The 24,465-nt window shown below is 44.7% G+C and overlaps 2 long non-coding RNA genes and 1 pseudogene across 3 annotated transcripts in view; 2 read left to right on the top strand and 1 right to left on the bottom strand.

The window, feature by feature from the left end:
* LOC135022483 (uncharacterized) overlaps nucleotides 1-5,584 on the top strand; it is a 37,893-nt gene extending 32,309 nt beyond the window's left edge. For both annotated transcript variants that reach the window (XR_010219600.1, XR_010219606.1), the window contains exon 3: nucleotides 4,828-5,584. This is a non-coding gene — a long non-coding RNA (uncharacterized LOC135022483). The remainder of the gene's footprint in view (nucleotides 1-4,827) is intronic.
* A 5,894-nt stretch (nucleotides 5,585-11,478) lies between these two features.
* On the bottom strand, nucleotides 11,479-11,597 carry LOC135051885 (5S ribosomal RNA; annotated as a pseudogene).
* Nucleotides 11,598-13,477: 1,880 nt separating this feature from the next.
* LOC135050825 (uncharacterized) overlaps nucleotides 13,478-24,465 on the top strand; it is a 133,188-nt gene continuing 122,200 nt past the window's right edge. Inside the window, exon 1 of the long non-coding RNA XR_010241855.1 lies at nucleotides 13,478-13,666. This is a non-coding gene — a long non-coding RNA (uncharacterized LOC135050825). The remainder of the gene's footprint in view (nucleotides 13,667-24,465) is intronic.

The raw sequence follows: 24,465 nt of genomic DNA, 5'->3' as shown, positions 1-24,465 counted from the left end.
CATGAAATGATTAATATGACATCTTGGAGCAAAAGTCAAGGCTGGGATAGTTTAAAAAGAGCCTTTCCTGACCAACTCTGACTAGGTGGTGTAAAAAAAACAAAACAAACAACAACACACATTTACTGGTGATTTATATCTTCTTCACCAACTGGTAAAAGTACGGCCCTAAGTGACTGGATCTCTATTATTTATTAACAGTTATTAATACCGTGTTCACACTGACTTTTAGGGGGTTGCACCCGGGACTCGTGCACGAGACCTTCCCAGGTGCAACCCGCTTGAGACCCCGTTCAGACTGGCGGCCCCAACACGGCAATATGCCGTGTCGATGACGTCACCGAGTCACATGTGGGGGTGGGGCTTGGAGATCAGATGATCCCCAAGCACCGCCAGCTCCAATAGTGTTGAAGTGTCCCAGGTCGCATCGACCCGGGAACACTTAACACCGTTCACACTTGCGCCTGACCCGGTATTGACCCGGGAATAACCCTTCTTTATTCCCAGGTTGAAATACCGGGTCAGACGACCCTGGAATTAGTCAGGACCCCTGTTCACACTGCACATAAACCCGGATTACTGCGCGTTCACGTGCAATAACCCAGATTTTTCAAGGCAGTGTGAACGTGGTATTACATAGCTCACACATATTCCACAGCATTTTACAGAGCATATTCAGCTATTCACATCAATCCCTGCCCCAGTAGAGCTTACAATCTACAGTATATTCCCTACCACATGTACACACACACATTCATGCTGGGGTAAATTTAACCTACCAGTATATCTTTAACCTACCAGTATATCTTTGGATTGTGGAAGTAAACCAGAGTACACAGAGGAAACCCACACAAGTACCAGGAGAATATACAACCTCTACACAGTTAGGGCCATGGTGGGAATTGAACCCATGACCTCAGTGCTGTGAGGCAGTAATGCTAACCATTACACCATCCGTACTACACATATATTATATTATATTTACACTATCAACTTAGCAATCAGCTTATTAAGCCACTGCCTGACTAAAATTTATATGTGGCCTGACTGATTTATGAGGAACAGAATCCTAGTAAGCTAATTGGCAACTTCTCAATCATATTAGTTTAGCACACACAGGCCCAGATTTATCAAGCCTTGGAGAGTGATAAATGACACGGTGATAGAGTATCAGCCAATCAGCTCCTATCTGTCATTTTTCAGATGGCAGTTAGGTGGTGATTGGCTTTTTTTTTATCACCGTGCAATTTATCACTCTCCAAGGCTTGATAAATCTGGGCTATACTCAGTTCCTGCAATGGTGTGTATCCTACAGGTACATTTCTATATACTAAAAATACAAAGTTATAAATACAATAAAGAAAAAAGTACATTTAACTAAATGAAGTAACTACTTGGCACATACAGAAGATATAATTAATATTTTACAAGGGGTTTTCAAAAACAGATACCTTTATAAATGTCCTAATGGAATCCGTTCTAGCCAGGTGCGGATTGGCCATAGGGCTCACCATGAAGAATCCTGGTAGGCCGATGTGTCCGTGGTGCCTGTTTTGTGTTTTGTCATGTGGCCCCAGTCCACATGACAGGCAGCCCACCACACTCAGTACATTGCATTAACCCCATTCATTGTTATTCCATCTCTGCAGTACAGCAACTCTGCAATCCAGTGATGCTGCCATGGCTACACGGTATGTTATACTGTACCTCTTGTGCTGCCCACTTCTACAAAATAGTACGGGGCCACTTTTAGTTCTCAATCCACCCCTGGCTTCAGACACAGCGGCAGCATAGACGCAAGGAAAGCCGCATTTGCATACAATCAGGTCCTATAAGGAGGCATCCCGCGCCCCTCAACAGACCCCACCCCCTCATCAGACCACACCTCCATTAGGGCTGCCTCCATAAATTTCCCAGGCTGGTTTTCCATCCCAATCCTCACCTGGTTCTAGCTGTAAAACGCTTCTTATGCCAGTTTATTGGGCAGATCAACAATCAATGACCTGATCTATATAGCAGTTCTACTATAAGTATCCTTTAAATTTTGTTTTGCATCAAGTTTAATTTTCCCTGACAACCTTGTTCCTGTTTATCTTTCGATGTAGAACATTAGATGATGACCACAAAAGCCATTGGCCCTGTTTTCTGAAGCTGAAAGTGATAATGTCATTAGAAGCTCATCGCAATAGATGCATGCATAGGGAATTCTTAATGATAGGAACAGCAGGGAAAGGCATTTCCTCTTATAATGTCGCATGCCTTAATATTTCAATAATCTTGCATCAATATTACACATGGCAGAGTTCAAAGGTAGATTATTCTGTTTGTTATTCATCTCTGTAATGTACACACACAGCATTATTTATGGGAAAAAGCACCTCACAGAGACCCATTTTTTTCACTTATGCAAAGATTGCATTTTGATTATTTTACCCCTGGAGTAAGTTTTTGATTAGATTAGAACATAATTATAGGATCAGTCACACAGTTTAACCCCTTAATATCCATGGTGTTTAGTGCCTCAACGAAAAGAAGAGACTAGTAAGATTGGCCATTGGCCTAACAGCATGCACACACTGGAAGGCTGAATCAGAGCTGCATGGAAGTCCTTTTTCTGTCCGCTTCTTGCCAGTATTCGCACTGTGCATGCTCCGTAGTCGAGCATATGAAATTTGGGTGATTTAGAGTCGTACATGTCTCTTTGCTTGCACCTGAGTGGTTATAAGCAGTGCTAATTTCCAGCAGGAACTCAGTTCCTGAACCTCTCATTAAATATAACCTAATCAGGACCTGGGTTCCTGAACCAGTCCTGGGCCACAATGTATATTCCATAAGATACGATTTATTTTAAAGTCCATTTTGAGTGCATTCTTTCTAAACTCTAGCTATCCCTTTTTTTAATGGCTCCACCCCCAGACCCATAGTCCCTGAACCTATTTTTGTAGAATGGGTGTAACTGGGCTGATGCACATAGACTAAGCGTTCTGAAGACATGTTATGGGCTTGTAGACAAAACTGTGGGCTATTCAGAGTTGATTGTATGCAGAGAATGAGATCCATCTAAATTCTCTTGTACCTAGGATATGGATTGTACAATGCTTGCTGATAGTAATGAGGGCAACTTATTCAAGGAGATGTATACGAGCAATCCGTGCCATAACTAGGCATTTTAGCGCTGTGTGCAAGAAACGGCATTGCCCCCCCCCCACATAAGATAGGGGCAGTGTGCGCGGAAAATATATAGGGGCGTGGCTTCATGGGGAAGGGGCGTGGTCACAAAATATTACCAATTCATACTACGGTGCACAGTAGTCTCCATTATTCAAATTACGCTGCACGGTAGCGCCACTACACCAGGTAGAGCCCCTTTTACACATTACAGCAGACAGTCCCCCTTTTTACACATTATGGCAGACAGCGTCCCCTTTTTTACACATTACGGCAGACAGCGTCCCCTTTTTTACACATTACGGCAGACAGCGTCCCCTTTTTACACATTACGGCAGACATCGTCCCCCTTTTTACACATTACGGCAGACATCGTCCCCCTTTTTACACATTACGGCAGACATCGTCCCCCTTTTTACACATTACGGCAGACATCGTCCCCCTTTTTACACATTACGGCAGACATCGTCCCCCTTTTTACACATTACGGCAGACATCGTCCCCCTTTTTACACATTACGGCAGACATCGTCCCCCTTTTTACACATTACGGCAGACATCGTCCCCCTTTTTACACATTACGGCAGACAGCGTCCCCCTTTTTACACATTACGGCAGACAGCGTCCCCCTCTTTACACATTACGGCAGCCAGTCCCTCTTTTTACACATTGAGGCAGACAGCGTCCCCCTTTTTACACATTACGGCAGCCAGTCCCCCTTTTTACACATTGCAGCAGACAGGATAGAGAAATAGAGAGCGAAATATATATATATAGAGAGAGAGCTATACTTACCATCTCTCTCCGCTGGCATTGAAGGAACCGCATCTCAGCATTCATAGCAGCGCCGTGCAGCCAATATGGAAGGAGAGGGGCTGCTGAAGCGGCGCTACTAACAATTACATAGCGCTGCTGCGGCTCCAGTCCCCCTCCCTCCTCCTCCTTCTCCACTGCCTCCGGCGCTGCTCTCTCCTCAACAGCGTGGCGCACACAGCAGAGGCGGCATGTAATGAGTCAATTTGACTAATTAAATGCCGCTGGCTGTTGCGCCCTCAGGGCAACTGCGCTGTGTGCCAGGCACACCTGGCACACACGTAGTTACGGCCCTGCAAGCAATGCAGTTGTATATATGCACCCAGTGGAATAAAGGCACAGGTCAACGTTTATTTCTGTGCACATAATAACTGTCACGATCCGGGTTATTAGCATCCAAAAGTTACCTGCTAAGTGCCTTCTGAGACTGGCCTGGGTTCCACCTGCGATGTCTGCGGGCAGTGCGCTGCATATCTGTGTCTCAAGGTTCTCCTCTGGGATCGCAGCAGCGCTGACATGGCAACATTATATTAAATATCCATCTGTTTAAAGTATGGCGTCTCCTGCCCTCTGCAGCCTCCGCCGCCATTACTGCTGATTCTCACATGTTAAATACAAACAGACTTTCCCTCCAGTTTCAAACATGGGCGCAGCCATGTTTGTTTTCATCACATGTTGTTTTCAGCCTATCCACTGCAGTCTGGATTCTGTGTAATTATCCAGCCAATCCCTGCTCACCAGCTGGTATAAATATCCTGCTCCAGGGCTGGATAATAGTCAGTGCTTTGGTTGTCAATCCTGCAAACATGTCTCTCCTGTTTGGTGAATTCTCAGCTTGACTTTCCAGGTATTCCAGCTCCTGTGATTCAGCTTCTCCAAGAGACCTGCACCAATTACCATCCTGCGGTGCAGCCCGACTCCTGCGGTGTTCCAGTTCTGCTTCCTGGCTTTCTACTGCTGTCCTGACATCGGCTTCCAGCGTTGGTTCTATTCTGCCTCCAGCTTCCAGCGGTGTCCTGGTATCGTTATTGCTTCCATTAACTATGGCATCGCTCACTAGCTTCTGTGGTAAAGAGCCACTGGCTTCCAGCTTCCAGCGTGTCACTTACATCGCTTTCAGCAGTGATTGGTGTTACCATCTGCCTACAGCGGTGCTTCCCGTCATCTCCAGCAGTATTCATATATCACCCTGCATATCATTCCACACAACATCGGACCACAGTATCCATCGATGCTCGCCATTGAACTGATGCTCCAGTGGTGAGTTCAGCACATCTTTCCTCACACCGGTTCCGTCCGGTAGTCTCTGGCACTCCTATCTACATCTCTTTAACCTCAGTGTATCAGTGCCTATCCCAGTCTCCTGTCTACCACCTACTGAGCAGTACTTGCTCGTTCCTCATTACAGCGGTTAGCTGTGGCCACGGACTTTCCAACTCCGGATTTTGGCAAGGACTTTGTTATCTTGTTCTGCATAGCCACAGTCTCAAATACCAGTTGCATTCCCAGGAACTGTACTGCATTTTCATTCTGCACTCACTGCTGAAGATATCTCATTGCCATGATTTATACTGTATGTTTAATAAACTGACTGTTATATTTTACTCCGTTGTTGTGGTCATGCCTTCGGGTTCATGCTGTTCTAACATCCTGTATGTCTAGGAACCTAATCTCACCTCCACGGTTCACCTACACGCCAGCTCCTACATCCGAGGCTTCCCTCAGTCAGCCTCAGCTCTCGGTTGTGACACAGGAATGGCAGATAATAAATGTCTCACAGACCTTTTATTTGTCCTAATGCAATTAAATCAGTCACTTTTATGCAGCAAAATAATAAATCAGTGAGACAATCTCATATTATTTAGGGCTCTTCACATTTGGAAATAGAGGTCACACAGATGTGATACCCCCAACATGGGGCATCACTTTAAAAGGGCTTGTGTGGACTGCATCTAAATTAAACTTCTGTGGGGAAACATGTACATTTACAGCAGTGAGAAGCCAGACAACATTGCCTCAGACAGCATAGATTCACTGTGAGAGTGAGATTAAAAAGGAGTAGCTGTGAGCTGCTTGTCATAGAGGTGGGTGAAGCACTGTATGAAGCCACCCCCTTCCTCCAGTAGTGACAGGACCTGGCAGCCCATAGCTCAGAGACAGATAAGAAAGAGATACAAAAAAGTGTCTGCAGTTCTCCATTTTGATCGGTTGCTGATCTGAAGTCGTCTACAGAAGTCTGTACACAAAAATCAGCCAGGAGAAATAGAATATCAAAGGGAAGTACTGAAACTCCACAGCTATCTATACCTTTAATACATCATTACAGGAGACTGTATAACTGAGAGAGAAATATAACATTGGTATTCAATTCTTTTCACCCCCTTCCACACCTGTTCTGTTTCTGCTGACGGGGTATAATCATTTCAGCAGGCTATCCCTGGGGTAGAAATGGCACCGAACCCTTTACGCAGCTAAACCTGATTACTATGAGCGCAATATGCGTGATAATGGGGGGGGGGGGGGTCACTTTAGAAAGGAGACTGGGCATGATATATCATTTGAATACTGCCATGTCTCACAGGAGACTTTTATGAGCTCTAAGAGATCTGTGAGAAATCAGTCAATAGTAACTATTTATTATTATTATAATTATTATTAATAATTATAATTATTATTAGTTAATTAGCACACACATATTCCGCAGCACTTTACAGAAAATATTTGGCCATTCATATCAGTATTTGTCCCAGAGGAGCTTACAATCTAGCAGGGACATAACGAAGTGTGTGCCGATGGTGCCTTGCTCACAGCGCACATGCACTGAAGGCGCACCATCGGCAGCACCCCCCGCACGGCCGCCTTCACTCCCCCCCCACTGCTGCGCTCTTAGGTCTGAGTCCCGCTGCGGCGCCTGCCTCCCGCATCCGTCGGCGCCTGCCTGCCGCTACCTCTGCAGGGGACTCAGGAGCTTCATTGACAGCCTGCAGTGGATGCCGGATCCCAGGTCACAGATGAGGGTGAGTATGACACTCTCTGCCCCTCTCCCTCCCCCCTCATGAAAGGGGGACTGCCTGCCATAATGTTTAAAAAAAAAAAAAAAAAAAAAAAAAGGGGGACTGTCTGCCATAATGTGTTAAAAATGGGGGCTGCCTGCCATAATGTGTAAAACAGGGGACTTTGCCTGCCTAATGTGTCAAAAAGGGGGAATCTGCTTGCCGTTGTGTGTAAAAGGGGGACTCTACCTGCCGTGCTGTGTAAAAGTGAGCTATGCCTGTCGTAATGTATAAAGGGGAGCTATGCCATTGCCTGCCGTAATTTGTAAAAGGGAGCACAATACCTGCCTAAAGTTTAAAATTTAGCTATGCCTGCTGTACTTTGTAAAAGAGGGCCATAATGTGTAAAAGGGAGCTCTGTGGCCACACCACTTCATAATAAAGCCACACCCCTATATGTTTGGCACACACTGGCCCTTATTTGTGAATGGGGGGGGGGGGGGGGGCTAAAATGTCAAGTTACGGCACTGCAATCTATAATCCCAGTCACATGTACATACACATTCACGCTAGGGTTTACTTTGGTGGGAGCCAATTAACCTACCAGTATATTTTTGGATTGTGGGAAGAAACCCACAGAGCATGGGGAGAGTATGCAAACTCCACACAGTTAGGGCCATGGTCGGAATTTAACCCATGACCTCAGTGCTGTGAGGCAGTAAGACTATCCACTAATAATCCCCATCTGTGTCCTTGGGAGTTTGGTTTGGTTTTGGATAATTTACCTCAGGAGATAAATGATTGAGTTGTGCTCCACTGACTAAAATAGCTCTCACACCCTAAGCAGAATAGAGAACTCTGCCTACAAATACTAAATTGCCAGTTTTGCCAGCAGATAAGTATTTACCAAATACAATATTATAACTATAAACATAATTAGCAGCTATAGCTGACGATCGCATATTGCCCAGAAAGTTATTGTCCTCATGGATAGATAGATAGATAGATAGATAGATACGCTGCTCAAAAAAATAAAGGGAACACTTAAACAACACAATGTAACTCCAAGTCAATCACACTTCTGTGAAATCAAACTGTCCACTTAGGAAGCAACACTGATTGACAATCAATTTCACATGCTGTTGTGAAAATGGAATAGACAACAGATGGAAATTATAGGCAATTAGCAAGACAAGACACCCCCAATAAAGGAGTTGTTCTGCAGGTGGTGACCACAGACCATTTCTCAGCTCCTATGCTTTCTGGCTGATGTTTTGGTCACTTTTGAAAGCTGGCGGTGCTTTCACTCTAGTGGTAGCATGAGACGGAGTCTACAACCCACACAAGTGGCTCAGGTAGTGCAGCTCATCCAGGATGGCACATCAATGCGAGCTGTGGCAAGAAGGTTTGCTGTGTCTGTCAGAGTAGTGTCCAGAGCATGGAGGCGCTACCAGGAGACAGGCCAGTACATCTGGAGACGTAAAGGAGGCCGTAGGAGAGCAACAACCCAGCAGCAGGACCGCTACCTCCGCCTTTGTGCAAGGAGGAACAGGAGGAGCACTGCCAGAGCCCTGCAAAATGACCTCCAGCAAGCCACAAATGTGCATGTGTCTACTCAAACGATCAGAAACAGACTCCATGAGGGTGGTATGAGGGCCCGACGTCCACAGGTGGGGGTTGTGCTTACAGCCCAACACCGTGCAGGACGTTTGGCATTTGCCAGAGAACACCAAGATAGGCAAATTCGCCATTGGCGCCCTGTGCTCTTCACAGATGAAAGCAGGTTCTCACTGAGCACATGTGACAGAAGTGGCAGAGTCTGGAGACGCCAAGGAGAACGTTCTGCGGCCTGCAACATCCTCCAGCATGACCGGTTTGGCAGTGGGTCAGTAATGGTGTGGGGTGGCATTTCTTTGGGGGGCTGCACAGCCCTCCATGTGCTCGCCAGAGGTAGCCTGACTGCCATTAGGTACCGAGATGAGATCCTCAGACCCCTTGTGAGATCATATGCTGGTGCGGTTGGCCCTGGGTTCCTCCTAATGCAAGACAATGCTAGACCTCATGTGGCTGGAGTGTGTCAGCAGTTCCTGCAAGACGAAGGCATTGATGCTATGGACAGAATATATACAGTTGTGCTCATAAGTTTACATACCCTAGCAGAATTTGTGATTTTCTGGCCATTTGTCAGAGAATATGAATGATAACTCACAAACTTTTTTTCCACTCATGGTTAGTGGTTGGGTGATGCCATTTATTGTCAAACAACTGTGTTTACTCTTTTTAAATCATAATGACAACAGAAACTACCCAAATGACCCTGATCAAAATGTTACATACCCTGGAGATTTTGGCCTGGTAACATGCACACAAGTTGACACAAACGGGTTTGAATGGCTACTAAAGGTAACCATCCTCACCTGTGATCTGTTTGCTTGTAATCAGTGTGTGTGTATAAAAGGTCAGTGAGTTTCTGGACTCCTGAAAGACCCTTGCATCTTTCATCCAGTGCTGCACTGACGTGTCTGGATTCTGAGTCATGGGGAAAGCAAAAGAATTGTCAAAGGATCTGCGGGAAAAGGTAATTGAACTGTATAAAACAGGAAAGGGATATAACAAGATATCCAAGCAAATTGAGAATGCCACTCAGCAGTGTTCAAATTCTAATTAAGAAGTGGAAAATGAGGGATTCTGTGGAAACCAAATCACGGTCAGGTAGACAACAAACATTTCAGCCACAACTGCCAGGAAAATTGTTCGGGATGCAAAGAAAAATCCACAAAAAACGTCAGCTGATATACAGGACTCTCTGAAAAAAAGTGGTGTGGTTGTTTCAAGATGCACAATAAGGAGGCATTTGAAGAAAAATGGGCTGCATGGTCGAGTCGCCAGAAGAAAGCCATTACTACGCAAATGCCACAAAGCATTCCGCTTACAATACTCCAAACAGTTAAGGATTGTTTTGCAAAGAAGCAAAAGAAAGGCTGTTTGGTATGTCTCTCTGGGGCACACTTTATTTTAAATTAACTGGATGGTGAAGTTATGAAACTGTGATATATGATGTATTAAAACTTAACTTTTAATATATTCAACAGACGAAAAAATTATATACTACAAGATTAATTAATTAATACTCCAAACAGCACAGAGACAAGCCTCAAAACTTCTGGAACAAAGTCATTTGGAGTGATGAGACCAAAATTTTACTTTTTGGCCACAACCATAAACGTTACATTTGGAGAGGAGTCAACAAGGCCTATGATGAAAGGTACACCATTCCTACTGTGAAACACGGAGGTGGATCGCTGATGTTTTGGGGATGTGTTAGCTACAAAGGCACTGGAAACTTGGTCAAAATTGATGGCAAGATGAATGCAGCATGTTATTAGAAAATACTGGAGGAAAATTTGCACTGATCAGCCCGGAAGCTGCGCATGGGACGTACTTGGACATTCCAACATGACAATGATCAAAAACACAAGGCCAAGTCGACCTGTCATTGGCTACAGCAGAATAAAGTGAAGGTTCTGGAAGGCCATCTCAGTCTCCTAACCTCAATTTTATTGAGCCACTCTGGGGAGATCTCAAACGTGCAGTTCATGCAAGACAGCCCAAGAATTTACAGGAACTGGAGGCTTTTTGCCAAGAAGAATGGGCAGCTTTACCATCTGAGAAAATAAAGAGCCTCATCCACAACTACCACAAAAGACTTCAAGCTGTCATTGATGTTAAAGGGTACTTAATACAAAAGAAAAAGAGGGGTGTTCCGTACTAGTAAAAAATAGCAGACAAAACCTTATTGTAAGGTAAAATGTCCGTAACCGACCTTGGAAATATAACACTAATGTGTAGATGAAACCGTCGGTGGTTCTCCCAGAGTCAGTGGGTTTACATTGAAAAAATCAAAACGGAAAAAGAAAGACTCTATGCTGGGGCACTCTTATTGAAAAAATGAGACAGTAAAATTTAACCTTTATTTAGGATCATATAAAATATAGTGTGACAGTCAAGATAAGGTATTCTAAGCTCAAATATAAATACCAAGGTAATTTCAAATTAATAAACAGTAAATACCGCAAAAGATGAAAATTTAATATATATAATCGCAGGAGTATCTTAACATATGTCCACTATCAACAGGTGGATAGCTGGAATCTCCTGTGATGATATCCCGTGAGTTAATCTAAGCACCAATGAATTGAAAGGTTTGTTGCCTAGTATGGTGTTGAACCACCTTCTGTATCAATGTCTGACAGTAGTGTCACCATAGGCATTTTAATGCAGCGGATTAGACAGGAGTGTATAATCTGCTGAGTTAATGAAAGATTAATTAATGATAACCAACAGATAGTGGATTGAATCATGAAGAAGTGGTTTTAAAGACACAGCAAATTTGTAAAAAGGTATGGACATTCATATATGAAACATATAAAAAAAATCAATCAGTTCTTTCTATTGAAAGAAGAGAAGAAGAAAAATAGAGGAATGTTCCTGCTGCTTTCCAGCCAAGTTTACTGCACCTGGTGTTCCTTGGCAGTCTCCCAAACAAGTACTGACCAGGCCTTCCAGAGCTTTGCTTCCAAGATCAGACGAGATTAGGTGTCTCCTGTGGAGTATGGCCGTAAACGGTTGGATGAGTGAGTACTTATTCCTGGTAAACAGAAATGTGCTTCTGCTGTCCAGAATAGGGGCTTCCACAAACATTAATCACCACCACCGTGGTGAAAAGAACTGGATGAGAGAGCACATTGGCACAGAGGTGCAAGAGTATAAGGAGAGAAAAAATGATAGCAATAAATGCCAATAGGGCATGAATTGGGTATGGAGGAAAAGAAAAAAAGAGAAGATAATAGCTTGTAAATATATGCATAGCGACTAGGTGCAGCTGGTTGAAATCAATCAATTACAATTAATTATAAAGAGGATTGTAGTTAGTTTTCAAGCTGAATCAGGTTAATAAATTAGTCCTAAAGGCAGATAAATCTATTTAGTTATACACATAATTTAGCACCATCAGTATTGAAAAATAATCTCTTCAAACAGAAGGGAAAGACAGGTATAACACAACAACCCTTTTGGTGTCGGCTGTTTCAATTTGTATTAAATGTTGTTAGAGCTACGTAAAGTATATGATTTTGTCCTAAAAATAAATCAGCTGTGCAGTCACAGTATAGGCATGGTTTGCATAAAGAACATTAGAAGGCAATCTCTTGAAACAAGAGAGAGGAACCTATATGTCAGAATAAACACATTATGAGCCTAATTTGCAGCATGAGCATAGAGAAACAATCTCTTGGAAAAAAGTAACAAGTATGTCAGAGTAATCTCTTCAAAGTTTAAAGTGAGTGGTGCACAAAAAGATTAACAAAGTGAACAATTAGTACTAGTGTAGTTATGCCCAAGTGGGCGCTTACATGACCGGGATATCACCAAAGAGATATGGGCTGCGCGCTGCCCTATATCTCCACTGACCAAACGGACCATTTCACTTTTTACAGGCTTGTTCACTGGCCCCCTGTAGTTTAGCCATAGTAGTTATGCCTCAAATGGTAATGCCCCTGCAGTTATGACCCCAGTAGTTTACTCCCCCCCCTTGAGTTTAGCCTCCTAGTGGTAATGCCCCCAGTAGTTTAGCCCTCATGTAGTTTGCCCCATGTAGTTTAGCCCTGTCCCCTGTAGTTAGCCCCCAGTGGTAATGCCCCCTGCAGTTGTGCCCCCAGTTGTTTAGCCCTCATGTAGTTTGTCCCCAGTAGATAACCCCCATTAGTAATGTCCCCAGTAGTTTGCCCCCTTGTAGTAATGCCCCCCTGTAGTTTGCCCCCTGTAGTTATGCCCCCAGTAGTTTAGCTCCTGTAGTTATGCCCCCTTGTAGTTTAGCCCCCAGTAGTAATGCCCCCAAGTAGTAATGCCGCTAGTAGTTTAGCCCCCCTGTAGTTTGCCTTCTTGTAGTAATGCCCCCAGTAGTTTGCCCCCTTGTAGTTTCCCCTTAGTAGTAAAGCCCCCCAGTAGTAATGCCCCAGTAGTTTGCCCCCAGTAGCTTGCCCCCCAGTAAAAGCACCACTACACATATGGGAGGGAGGGGGACACCATACTCACCAAGCCCCGCTCCCGCCGCAGTCCTCTCGGCGTCTGCTCCTCTGCATTATGGGAGAGACGTCATGACGTCTCTCCCATAGCGCACACTGACAGAGCCGGAAGCTGGAGCTCAGTAGTGAGATTGTGTTACCAGCGGGCGCCCGGCATCTCTCTGCAGCGCCGGGACATCGGGTTAGGTGAGTCGGAGGAGGCGGAACTGCGTTCTGTCTCCAATTGGAACTGAGGGAATGCAGTTTCGGCTCACTTTAACCCCTATGTGGGTTGTGCTGATGCTGTTCATCGCACTGCAACATTTAGACAGACAACTTTCTCAAATTCCCAGCAGCCTCTGTAGCTGCTCAGGAGGACAGGTGCACATCACATGACCGGTGTCAGGTGGTACAGTGTGACAGTTGAAAGTGAGCAGGAGTTGGAGCAGCCATCTTAGGTGAGAGGCTGGAAAGGGGAGTGGGGACGCAGCTCCTCCCTTAGAGATGTACAGTGAGCAGGCCACCGAGAAGCAGGCTCTCCACTCCGCAATAAGCAGGTATCCAGCAGCCTCCACAGGGGGTAGTGAGGCAGCAGTGCTTTCTTGAGCAACTATCCCAACAGGACAGCTGAGTAAGTCACTGTGAAGGTTTATATTTTGTGAAATCGCACATCTCTGCGTTATAGCATACACCAAAGCTGCAGCATCAATTAACCGCTTGCTCTCCAAGTACATGGCATGATATAGTTAAATATGACAGAAACTACTACTGGTACCATGTTTCCCCGATAATAAGACCTACCTTTACTTCTGCAGAACGGTCCAAAGTAAGCGCTACCCCGAAAATAAGACCTAGCTAAATCCCCATTTTGTCCAGTCCCTGCGCTACACTACAATGCCCCCAGCTACCCCCCCACCCCCGCATAAATCCAATCACAGCTGCAGCGTCTCACTCTCTCACAGTAAGTGCGCACCCTCCCCTCGTTTTCTGTAAATGCTGCTGGCGTGCGTGCCAGCGCCATTTACAGCTGCACCACGGAGGAGAGTATAGGAAAGTGAAGAAAAAAAACGGTAAGTAAAGTACCGTATTGTAAAGCAGGACTGAGGGGCATGTATAGTAAAAAACGAGTGCTGATTTCATTAAGTGGCACCTGTAAAAAAGGATGGTTAATTAAACAAATGTTTACAGCCCTTCCTGGAGCTCTATTGCGGTATGGTACACAGACTTGTCCAGAAGTTTTTACTATACAAATCACTTTTACAACTTGAGCTGCTATACACTATTAGCACTGTCAATGTTAATTAAAATAAGACCTACCCCAAAAATAAGCCCTATGGTGTTTTTTGGACTGAAAAAAATAAAATAAGACAGTGTCTTATTATCGGGGAAACACGGTATTAGCAAAGGGATGCTGCAGACAGGAACAGCTTAACACTGTGAGATGCCTAAGTACTAATTGCAGTTTGAGTTAGCAGCCTGTGACCTGAGATAGTTCGTCCAGGGAAATGCAGCATAGTACCCATAACTGACAGCTACAGCTCATAAAACAGTAATAAAGGGGCATAGCTGGATCAAGTGGATCACTTACAGAGGACTATTCACTCAGAAAGTGACACAGTTCCGCATATGTGGTAGATAGCTTATATGAGAGAGACAGAGACTTAAAGCCAACTGTATAATTCTCCGCTGGCAGTTACTAGCAGACACCCTAAGCTCTTACACTAGACCGGGTTTGTCGGAAAGATATAAGGACGCCAAAAGTATAGTTGACTGAGACCTGGAAAGATTGCTAAACTGTGCTGTTTATCGCTCACAGAGAGGAAAAATATTGCAACAATCCAAACAGGATCAGCAGTACTCCATATTATAAGTTTTCACTTGTTCCCCACAGACTTTATAACCATTCTCAATACTTTAACCTGACCTTTAAGGCAGAGTGCACTTGAGACTGTATCTACCAGTGGTTACACGGGGTCCCAATTGTAAATGTTCTAAATGTCATTGTTACTGACACTGTACCTTGTAATTTAAATGCAATAAGATTGTTCAGAGCACATACGGCTGCTTGTACTATATGATTCATTCTGGTATGCTAATTTAAATTGCTCTTGAATAGTTTACAGTTCTTTGCAGCGGAGGAAGTTTTACTGAAGTTCTCCGGTGAAATAAAACAAATCTTTTGTGAAAAGTTGTATCTTTAATGTGTGCGCACTATAACCTAATTTGCATTGCATTGTACTGTGTCCTACAGTGGAGACCTAGTGTTGTAGAATTCCATGATACTTACCTTGGTGGGTGTATATATATATATATATATATATATATATATAAAGAAGATGAACCCGGAGGGCGCTAATTACATGAAATTGTCCAAATAAAGTCCATAAACAATATGATGAGTGTCCCAATGATGTTTTTCTTTTAACGGACTTGATTCAGAGTTCAACTTGGGATAGGGACACAATTCTGATTCGAATTCAGCCAAAAGATAATCCTCCTGTAATGATACCCTCTCACCAAAGACATGAACACCCAAAACAGTTGGACAAAGGCCTTAGATTAATAAAAATGTATTGCTATTAGAACATCCAATTAAAATATAGTACAATGCCAGATCAATTTGCATTAACACACAGGTGTTTCCAGGAACCCAATAAACATCAGGATAGATGTAATTAGCGCCACCAACCACCCTAAGATGTGAGTTCAGTGGTAGGGGCTCCCTAATGTAATTAGGTATCCTAATCACCTTTAAACCCTGCGCGTTTTGTCCATTAAACGGACTTCTTCAGGGGTAAAACCATCTAATGACTGTTATGGTGGATGTATGTATTTCTCCAATGGAGATTTCAACAACAAATCTATAAAAATGAATCTAGTGCCAGGGTCTGGACACTTTCAATGATCTGGAGAATTTCATAGCGATCCCATGATCCTAATGTTGTGGGTTTTTAAAAAAAAATCTTTTTGGGGCCTCTGATCAATACACTTCCCCAAAAATCCAGAAGCACATAGATTCTGCAGTGATCCTATCTCTCCAGTGCCAAACAATGAAAATGTATATATATATATATATATATATATTTTTATATATATATATATATATATATATATCAGTGGCGTGCGGTGAGGTCAGTGGCTGGTGAGGCACTGCAGCCATAATGTCCACCGAGTCCCGCCGATGACCCCTAACACAGCCGAGCCGATGCCTGCTACCACCCCCAAGCTAATGCCCACTACCACCGCCACTAATGGCTGCTGCTCATGCCAATGGCCTACAAATTGCCACCCCGACACCCCTACTGCTAATTCGCATCTCAGTCCAATTATTAAAAAATATAATTGGTGCACACCCCCGCCACCCAATCACATAAGACTCAGTGACAGGAGCGTGCTTGCATATGGACTGACAGCCAGAGGCATAACAAGGGTTTTTGGCGCCCAGGGCAAGAGGAGAAGAGAGAGAGGGGGAGGATAAGGAGGGAAGAGATGGCGGAGGATAAGGAGGGAAGAGGAGGATAAGGAGGGAAGAGGAGGATAAGGAGGGAAGAGATGGAGGAGGATAAGGAGGGAAGAGGAGGAGGAGGATAAGGAGGGAAGAGGTGGAGGAGGATAAGGAGGGAAGAGGAGGAGGAGGATAAGGAGGGAAGAGATGGAGGAGGATAAGGAGGGAAGAGGAGAAGGAGGATAAGGAGGGAAGAGGAGGAGGATGATAAGGAGGGAAGAAGAGGAGGAGGAGGATAAGGAGGGAAGAGGAGGGAGGATAAGGAGGGAAGAGGAGGAGGATAAGGAGGGAAGAGGAGGAGGATAAGGAGGGAAGAGGAGGGAGGAGAAGGATGATGATAAAGAGGGAAGAGGAGGAGGAGGATAAGGAGGGAAGAGGAGGAGGATAAGGAGGGATGAGGAGGATAAGGAGGAAAGAGGAGGAGGAAGAGGATAAAGAGGGAAGAGGAGGAGGAAGAGGAGGATAAGGAGGGAAGAGGAGGCGGAAGAGGCAGAAGAGAAGGAAGGAGGAGGGAGGAGGATAAGAAGAAATAGGGAGAGAGGGAGGAGAGAGGAATAAGAGAAGAAAGAAAGGAGGAGAAGAGAGGAGAAGAGGAAGAGAGGGAGGAGGAGAGAGGAATAAGAGAAGAAAGAGAAAGGAGAAGAGAGGAGAAGAGTAAGAGAGGGAGGAGGAGAGAGGAATAAGAGAAGAGAAATGAGAAGAGGAAGAGAAGGAGAGGGGGAGAAGGGGGGGAGTCATAAAAATATATTACATTTATTAATAAATCACATTTAGATTTATCAATAAAAATGAGTATATACTCAATATAAATATATACAAAAAAATATTAGCTGCGGGGTTACCGTGAACCGGAGCGGCTGAGTGTATGGAAGCAATATCTCTCTCTGATATTGCGCAGATCCACCGTCGGGTCAGCTGCGTGTGGCTCCCTGAAGCTAAAGGGTCCTCTGAATTCCAACCAGCGTCCACCAGGTCAGCAGCAGGGAGCTACAAGGAGACATACACAGGGGTAAGGGGTGTACAGTGTGTCATACACAGGGGGAAGGTGTGTACAGTGTGTCATACACAGAGGGAAGGTGTGTACAGTGTGTAATACACAGAGGGAAGGTGTGTACAGTGTGTCATACACAGGGGGTAGGTGTGTACAGTGTGTCAAACACACAGCGGTAGGGGATACAGGTTGCCATGCACTGGAGAAAGGGACACTAGGTGTAATGCACACAAGGGTAGAGGGGTACCGGGTGTCTCACACTCACACAGGGGTAGGGGGATACAATGAGTCACACCCACAAACACAGGAGTAGGGGGGGTACAGAGTGTCACACACACACGGGTATGGGGGTAAAGGGTGTCACAAACACACACACAGGGGTAAGGGAGTACAGGGTGTCTCACACACATACATGGGTAGGGGGGAGTACAGGGTGTCACACACACGGGTATGGGAGTAAAGTGTCACAAACACACACATAGAGGGGTAAGGGAGTACAGGGTGTCTCACACACACACATGGGTAGGAAGGGTGCACAGGGTGTCACATACGCGGATCGGGGGGGTACAGGGTGTCACACACACATGGGTAGGGGGGTACAGGGCTCCTCGGGCACTCACCACTTGAGCTCCAATCCACCTCAGGTGAGCTGAAGGGGAAGAGGGGGACCCGCGGAACCAGGTACGGGCCTCCACTGGCTAATGGCGAGACACCACGGGGAACTGTACTATGCTACAGGAGGCAGAGCCCTGCTTCCCCTAAACGTCCTCCAAAAGAAACAGCCCTGCCTGCCATGGGGACATACAGGGACAGGAGCATCGGCTGCTAGAGGATGGTGGGCGCCGCGGCTCCTGGGGCCTTGGTGACGTGCTAGAGGAGGGAGGGCGCCGGGGGTCATCGGCTGCTGGAGGAGGGAGGGCACCGGGGGGACATCGGCTGTTGGAGGAGGGAGGGCGCCGGGGGTCATCGGCTGCTGGAGGAGGGAGGGCGCCACGGAGACATCGGCTGTTGGAGGAGGGAGAGCGCCGGGGGTCAAAGGCTGCTGGAGGAGGGAGGGCGCCGCAGAGACATCGGCCGCTGGAGGAGGGAGAGCGCCGGGGGGATATTGGCTGCTGGAGGAGGGAGAGCGCTGGGACTCCTGTGGCCTTGACGACATGCTGGATGTGCTGGAGGAGGGACCTGCACGCACCCTACTAGCGCCACCCACCCTCGTTACGCCACTGCTGCCAGCATGCGCAGCGGCACTTCTAGAGGTGCCGCTTATAGTAGTTTTTTTAATGGGCTCATACTGCCCGATGCCTGGCCCCACCCCCCTCTTCCGGCCTTTCTTCATTGATAGTGGGAGGCACCGAGAGCGGTGCCTCCAAAACACATTTAAAATAGTTTCTAGTAGGTAAAAATTTTATAAAATAATACTAAGGCTAAAGTATGTTCTTTGTATTATTTTAATTCATTATTGACAGGGGAGGCACTGCCTCCCCTGACTGCACGTCCCTGATATATATATATATATATATATATATATATAAAAGACACCCACCAAGGTAAGTATATAACAGCTGGACTTACACTTGGGGATTCAGAATTACAAACCACTGATTGTGTGTGGAATCTTGGCTTTGTCCTGGATGGTGGCTTGATACTTAAACATCAGTTATCAGCCACAATCATATCCTCATTCTTTCACCTGAGGAACATAGCCAGAATCAAGCACTTCATTGCCTCAGATGATCTGGCAAAAGACATAAATGCATTTGTATCATCTCGATTAGACTACTGTAATAGCCTCTACCTTGGTCTCCCAGCAAAAGAATTGCACCACTTACAGCTGGTGCAAAACACAGCTGCCAGGCTGTTAACCAACCAGCCCCGTTCTAGCCAAATAAAACCCATCCTCTACTCCCTTCACTGGCTGCCTGTAAGATGGAGAATCATCTTCAAGATTGGCTTACTGAGTTTCAAAGCACTACATGACCAGGGCCCAAAGTAACATAGTAACTAACATAGTTACATAGTAACTAAGGTTGAAAAAAGACAATTGTCCATCGAGTTCAACCTATTTGTGGTCTCCTATGCAGTCTTATTATAGGACTAGTTATTTTATGTTAGGACTAGTTATATTAACTATAATGCGTGCCTACGCACCATAACCCTGAATATCTTTATCCAACAGGAATTTATCTAACCCATTGTTAAAGGTGTTGACTGAGTCCGCAGTTACTACTCTCTCAGGCAGGGAATTCCAAACACGTATTGTCCTTACTGTAAAAAAACCTTTTCACCTCAATGTGCGGAAACTCCTCTCCTCTAACCTAAGCGAGTGACCACGTGTCCTCTGTGCTGATCTTATAGAAAACAGGTCCCTCCCAAGCTCTGTGTATTGACCCCTTATATATTTGTAGATGTTGATCATGTCCCCTCTTAGTCTCCTCTTTTCCAATGTAAACATGCCTAGCCTTGCAAGCCTTTCCTCGTATTCCAGCGTCTCCATGCCCTTGATTAGTTTGATCGCCCGCCTCTGAACCTTTTCTAGCTCCAGGATTATCCTTTTTGTAATATGGTGCCCAAAATTGCACACAGTATTCAAGATGAGGCCTCACTAGTGATTTATATAATGGGAGTATAATACTCTCGTCCCTTGCATCAATTCCCCGTTTTATGCATGCTAATATCTTATTAGCCTTCTTTGCTGCACTCCGTACTGCTGCTTAATTTGTTATCTATGTGAACACCTAAGTATTTTTCCAGTACAGAATCCCCTAATATTACCCCGTTTAGTATGTAGGTGATATTTTTGGTCTTGCCCCCACAGTGCATTACCTTACACTTGTCTGTGTTGAATCTCATTCTCCATTTTGCTTCCCATGCTTCCAGTTTAGTTAAGTCGTTCTGAAGAGACTCAGCATCCCCCTCCGTATTTATAACCTTACACAATTTGGTATCGTCTGCGAAAATTGATACCATGCTCTCTAGACCTACTGTTAGGTCGTTGATGAAAATGTTGAACAAAAGTGGTCCAAGTACAGACCCTTGTGGCACACCACTTAGTACTTTAGTCCAATTTGAAAATGATCCATGACCACAACGCGCTGCTCCCTATTACCTAACCAATTACTCACCCAAATGCATATCCTGCTCCCTAGCTCCCTAGCCCTATTTCTTGTAGCTTGTAGATAAGACACACATGTGGTACAGTGTCGAAAGCTTTGGCAAAGTCTAAAAAGATTATATCCACCTCCTTACCCTGATCCAGGTTCGCACTTACTGTTTCATAAAAGCCAAGTAAGTTGGTCTGACATGATCTGTCCTTCACAAATCCATGTTGGTTCTTTTTAATGACCTTATTTGCTTCAAGGAATTTTTGAATAGTGTCCCTTAGAATACCTTCCAATACTTTCCCCACTATAGATGTAAGACTAACTGGTCCATAATTACCTGGTCCAGCTTTGCTCCCCTTTTTAAATATCCGCACTACCTCCGCTATATGCCAGTCTTTGGGAACCATACCTGATTTAACCGAATCCATGAAGATCAAAAATAGAGGTCTTGCTAGTTCAGCGTGCAGCTCCATAAGAACCCTCAGGTGAATTCCATTGGGACCAGGTGACTTGTTAATCCTTGTTAATCTTTAACTCTTTTAATCGGTCACAGACTACCTCCTCACATAAATAAGCATTTAGCAGTGGGACATTATCTTTGTTGAGATTTTGTGTTAGACCCAGCATTTGGTCCTCTCTGGTAAATACCGTTGAAAAAAACTTATTTAGTTTGTTTGCTATGTCATAATTTTTGATCAAGACTCTCGTCTTGTCCTTTAAAGGGCCTATACTCTCCTTCTTTAGTCTCTTGCTGTTGATGTACTTAAAAAAAAATTGGGATTCGCTTTGCTTTCCTTTGCTACTAATTTTTCAGTTTCTACTTTAGCCGCGCTTATTCCTTTTTTTGCATATTTTGTTACAGTCCTTATAGTGTTGAAATGACTCCGCATCCCTTTCAGATTTGTATTTTTTAAATGCTCGTCTTTTTTTGTACCTGAAGCAGCTTCTGATTCCTCCTGCTACTGTCCCACTTGATTACTGCGATCTGTAGATGAAGGACTTTTAGCAGTACCTAGAATCTCCCATAATTCATCTGGGGGTCGAGCTTTTAGTCATGCGGCTCCGACTCTATGGAACTCACTTCACCGCACAGTGTGAGAGGCCCCAACTATCGAATCCTTCAAAAATAGACTCAAGACTTTCCTGTTAACTCAAGCATTTCCATAATGTCCCTTTAGTATCTACATGCTTCTGCATTTTATGAAAAGCTGTTCTGTACCTCATTGTTTCTATACTATATTATGCTATGTATCTGTTATGCATCTTGCGTCCTATTGGAGACAGAGAGCTATACAAATAAGATTATGTGTGTATGTGTATATTAGAGATGAGCGGGTTCGTTTCGTCGAGATCCGAACCCCCCCGAACTTCACATGGTTTACACGGGTCCGAGGCAGCCTCGGCTCTTCCCGCCTTACTCGCAAAACCCGAACGGGGGAAAACGTCATCATCCTGCTGTCGGATTCTTGCGAGATTCGGATTCCATATAAAGAGCCGGGCGTCGCTGCTATTTTCACTCGTGCATTGTAGATTGAGCGGAGAGGACGTGGCTACATTCTCTGCCTGAATAGCCCAATAGCAGCTAAATATCAGCTCAATATCTGTGCTCAGTATCAGTGCTGCATTGTGGTGACCAGTATATAGTAGTACAGTACAGTAGTCCATTGCTGTATTTTGCTGCTCCGTGTCAGTTCTATTATCCTGAACAGTGCTCAATATCTGTGCTCATTATTATCATTGCTGCATTGTGGTGACCAGTATATAGTAGTACAGTACAGTAGTCCAGTGGTGTTTTCGCTGCCCAGTGTCAGTTCTATTAACCTGAACAGTGCTCAATATCTGTGCTCATTATTATCATTGCTGCATTGTGGTGACCACTGACCAGTATATAGTAGTACAGTCCAGTAGTCCAGTGCTGTTCTCGCTGCCCAGTGTCAGTTCTATTATCCTGAACAGTGCTCAATATCTGTGCTCTTTATTGTCATTGCTGCATTGTGGTGACCACTGACCAGTATATAGTAGTACAGTACAGTAGTCCTGTGCTGTTCTCGCTGCCCATTGTCAGTTCTATTATCCTGAACAGTGCTCAATATCTGTGCTCATTATTATCATTGCTGCATTGTGGTGACCACTGACCAGTATATAGTAGTACAGTACAGTAGTCCAGTGCTGTTCTCGCTGCCCAGTGTCAGTTCTATTATCCTGAACAGTGCTCAATATCTGTGCTCATTATTATCATTGCTGCATTGTGGTGACCAGTAAATAGTAGTACAGTACAGTAGTCCAATGCTGTATTTTGCTGCTCCGTGTAAGTTCTAGTATCCTGAATAGTGCTCAATATCTGTGCTCATTATTATCATTGCTACATTGTGGTGACCGCTGACCAGTATATAGTAGTACAGTACAGTAGTCCAGTGCTGTTCTCGCTGCCCAGTGTCAGTTCTATTATCCTGAACAGTGCTCAATATCTGTGCTCATTATTATCATTGCTGCATTGTGATGACCAGTATATAGTAGTACAGTACAGTAGTCCAGTGCTGTTCTCGCTGCCCAGTGTCAGTTCTATTATCCTGAACAGTGCTCAATATCTGTGCTCATTATTATCATTGCTGCATTGTGATGACCAGTATATAGTAGTACAGTACAGTAGTCCAGTGCTGTATTTTGCTGCTCCGTGTAAGTTCTAGTATCCTGAACAGTGCTCAATATCTGTGTTCATTATTATCATTGCTGCATTTTGGTGACCACTGACCAGTATATAGTAGTACAGTCCAGTAGTCCAGTGCTGTTCTCGATGCCCAGTGTCAGTTCTATTATCCTGAACAGCGCTCAATATCTGTGCTCATTATTATCATTGCTGCATTGTGGTGACCACTGACCAGTATATAGTAGTACAGTACAGTAGTCCAGTGCTGTTCTCGCTGCCCAGTGTCAGTTCTATTATCCTGAACAGTGCTCAATATCTGTGCTCATTATTATCATTGTTGCATTGTGGTGACCAGTATATAGTAGTCCAGTAGTCCAGTGGTGTTCTCGCTGCCCAGTGTCAGTTCTAGTATCCTGAACAGTGCTCAATATCTGTGCTCAGTATCAATGCTGCATTGTGGTGACTAAAAGTCCAGTGTCTTGTGCTGCATCTTGCTGCTGTAGGGTGCTGTGGTAGTGTCCTGTCACTGTGCATAGGTCATCATCATTCCAGTCACAGTGGTATCTATTTAGTGGTATCTAATTCCAGACATTACTGCTGTCTAATTCCAGATATATTACTGGCATATAAATCCACACATTAAAAAATGGAGAACAAAAATGTGGAGGGTAAAATAGGGAAAGATCAAGATCCACTTCCACCTAGTGCTAAAGCTGCTGCCACTAATCATGGCAGAGACGATGAATTGCCATCAACGTCGTCTGCCAAGGCCGATGCCCAATGTCATAGTAGAGAGCATAAAATCCAAAAAACAAAAGTTCAGTAAAATGACCCAAAAATCTAAATTAAAAGCATCTGAGGAGAAGCGTAAACTTGTCAATATGCCATTTACGACATGGAGTGGCAAGGAACGGCTGAGGCCCTGGCCCATGTTTATGGCTAGTGGTTCAGCTTTACATGAGGATGGAAGCACTCATCCTCCCGCTAGAAAAATTAAAAGAGTTAAGCTGGCAAAAGCACAGCAAAGAACTGTGCGTTCTTCTAAATCACAAATCCCCAAGGAGAGTCCAATTGTGTTGGTTGCGATGCCTGACCTTCCCAACACTGGACGGGAAGAGGTGGCTCCTTCCACCATTTGCATGCCCCCTGCAAGTGCTGGAAGGAACACTCACAGTCCAGTTCCTGATAT

Source organism: Pseudophryne corroboree, chromosome 2, assembly GCF_028390025.1.
Source record: "Pseudophryne corroboree isolate aPseCor3 chromosome 2, aPseCor3.hap2, whole genome shotgun sequence".
Lineage (NCBI taxonomy): Eukaryota > Metazoa > Chordata > Amphibia > Anura > Myobatrachidae > Pseudophryne > Pseudophryne corroboree.
Note: the sequence above shows the minus strand (reverse complement) of the source record. Positions and strands in the feature narration are given on the sequence as shown.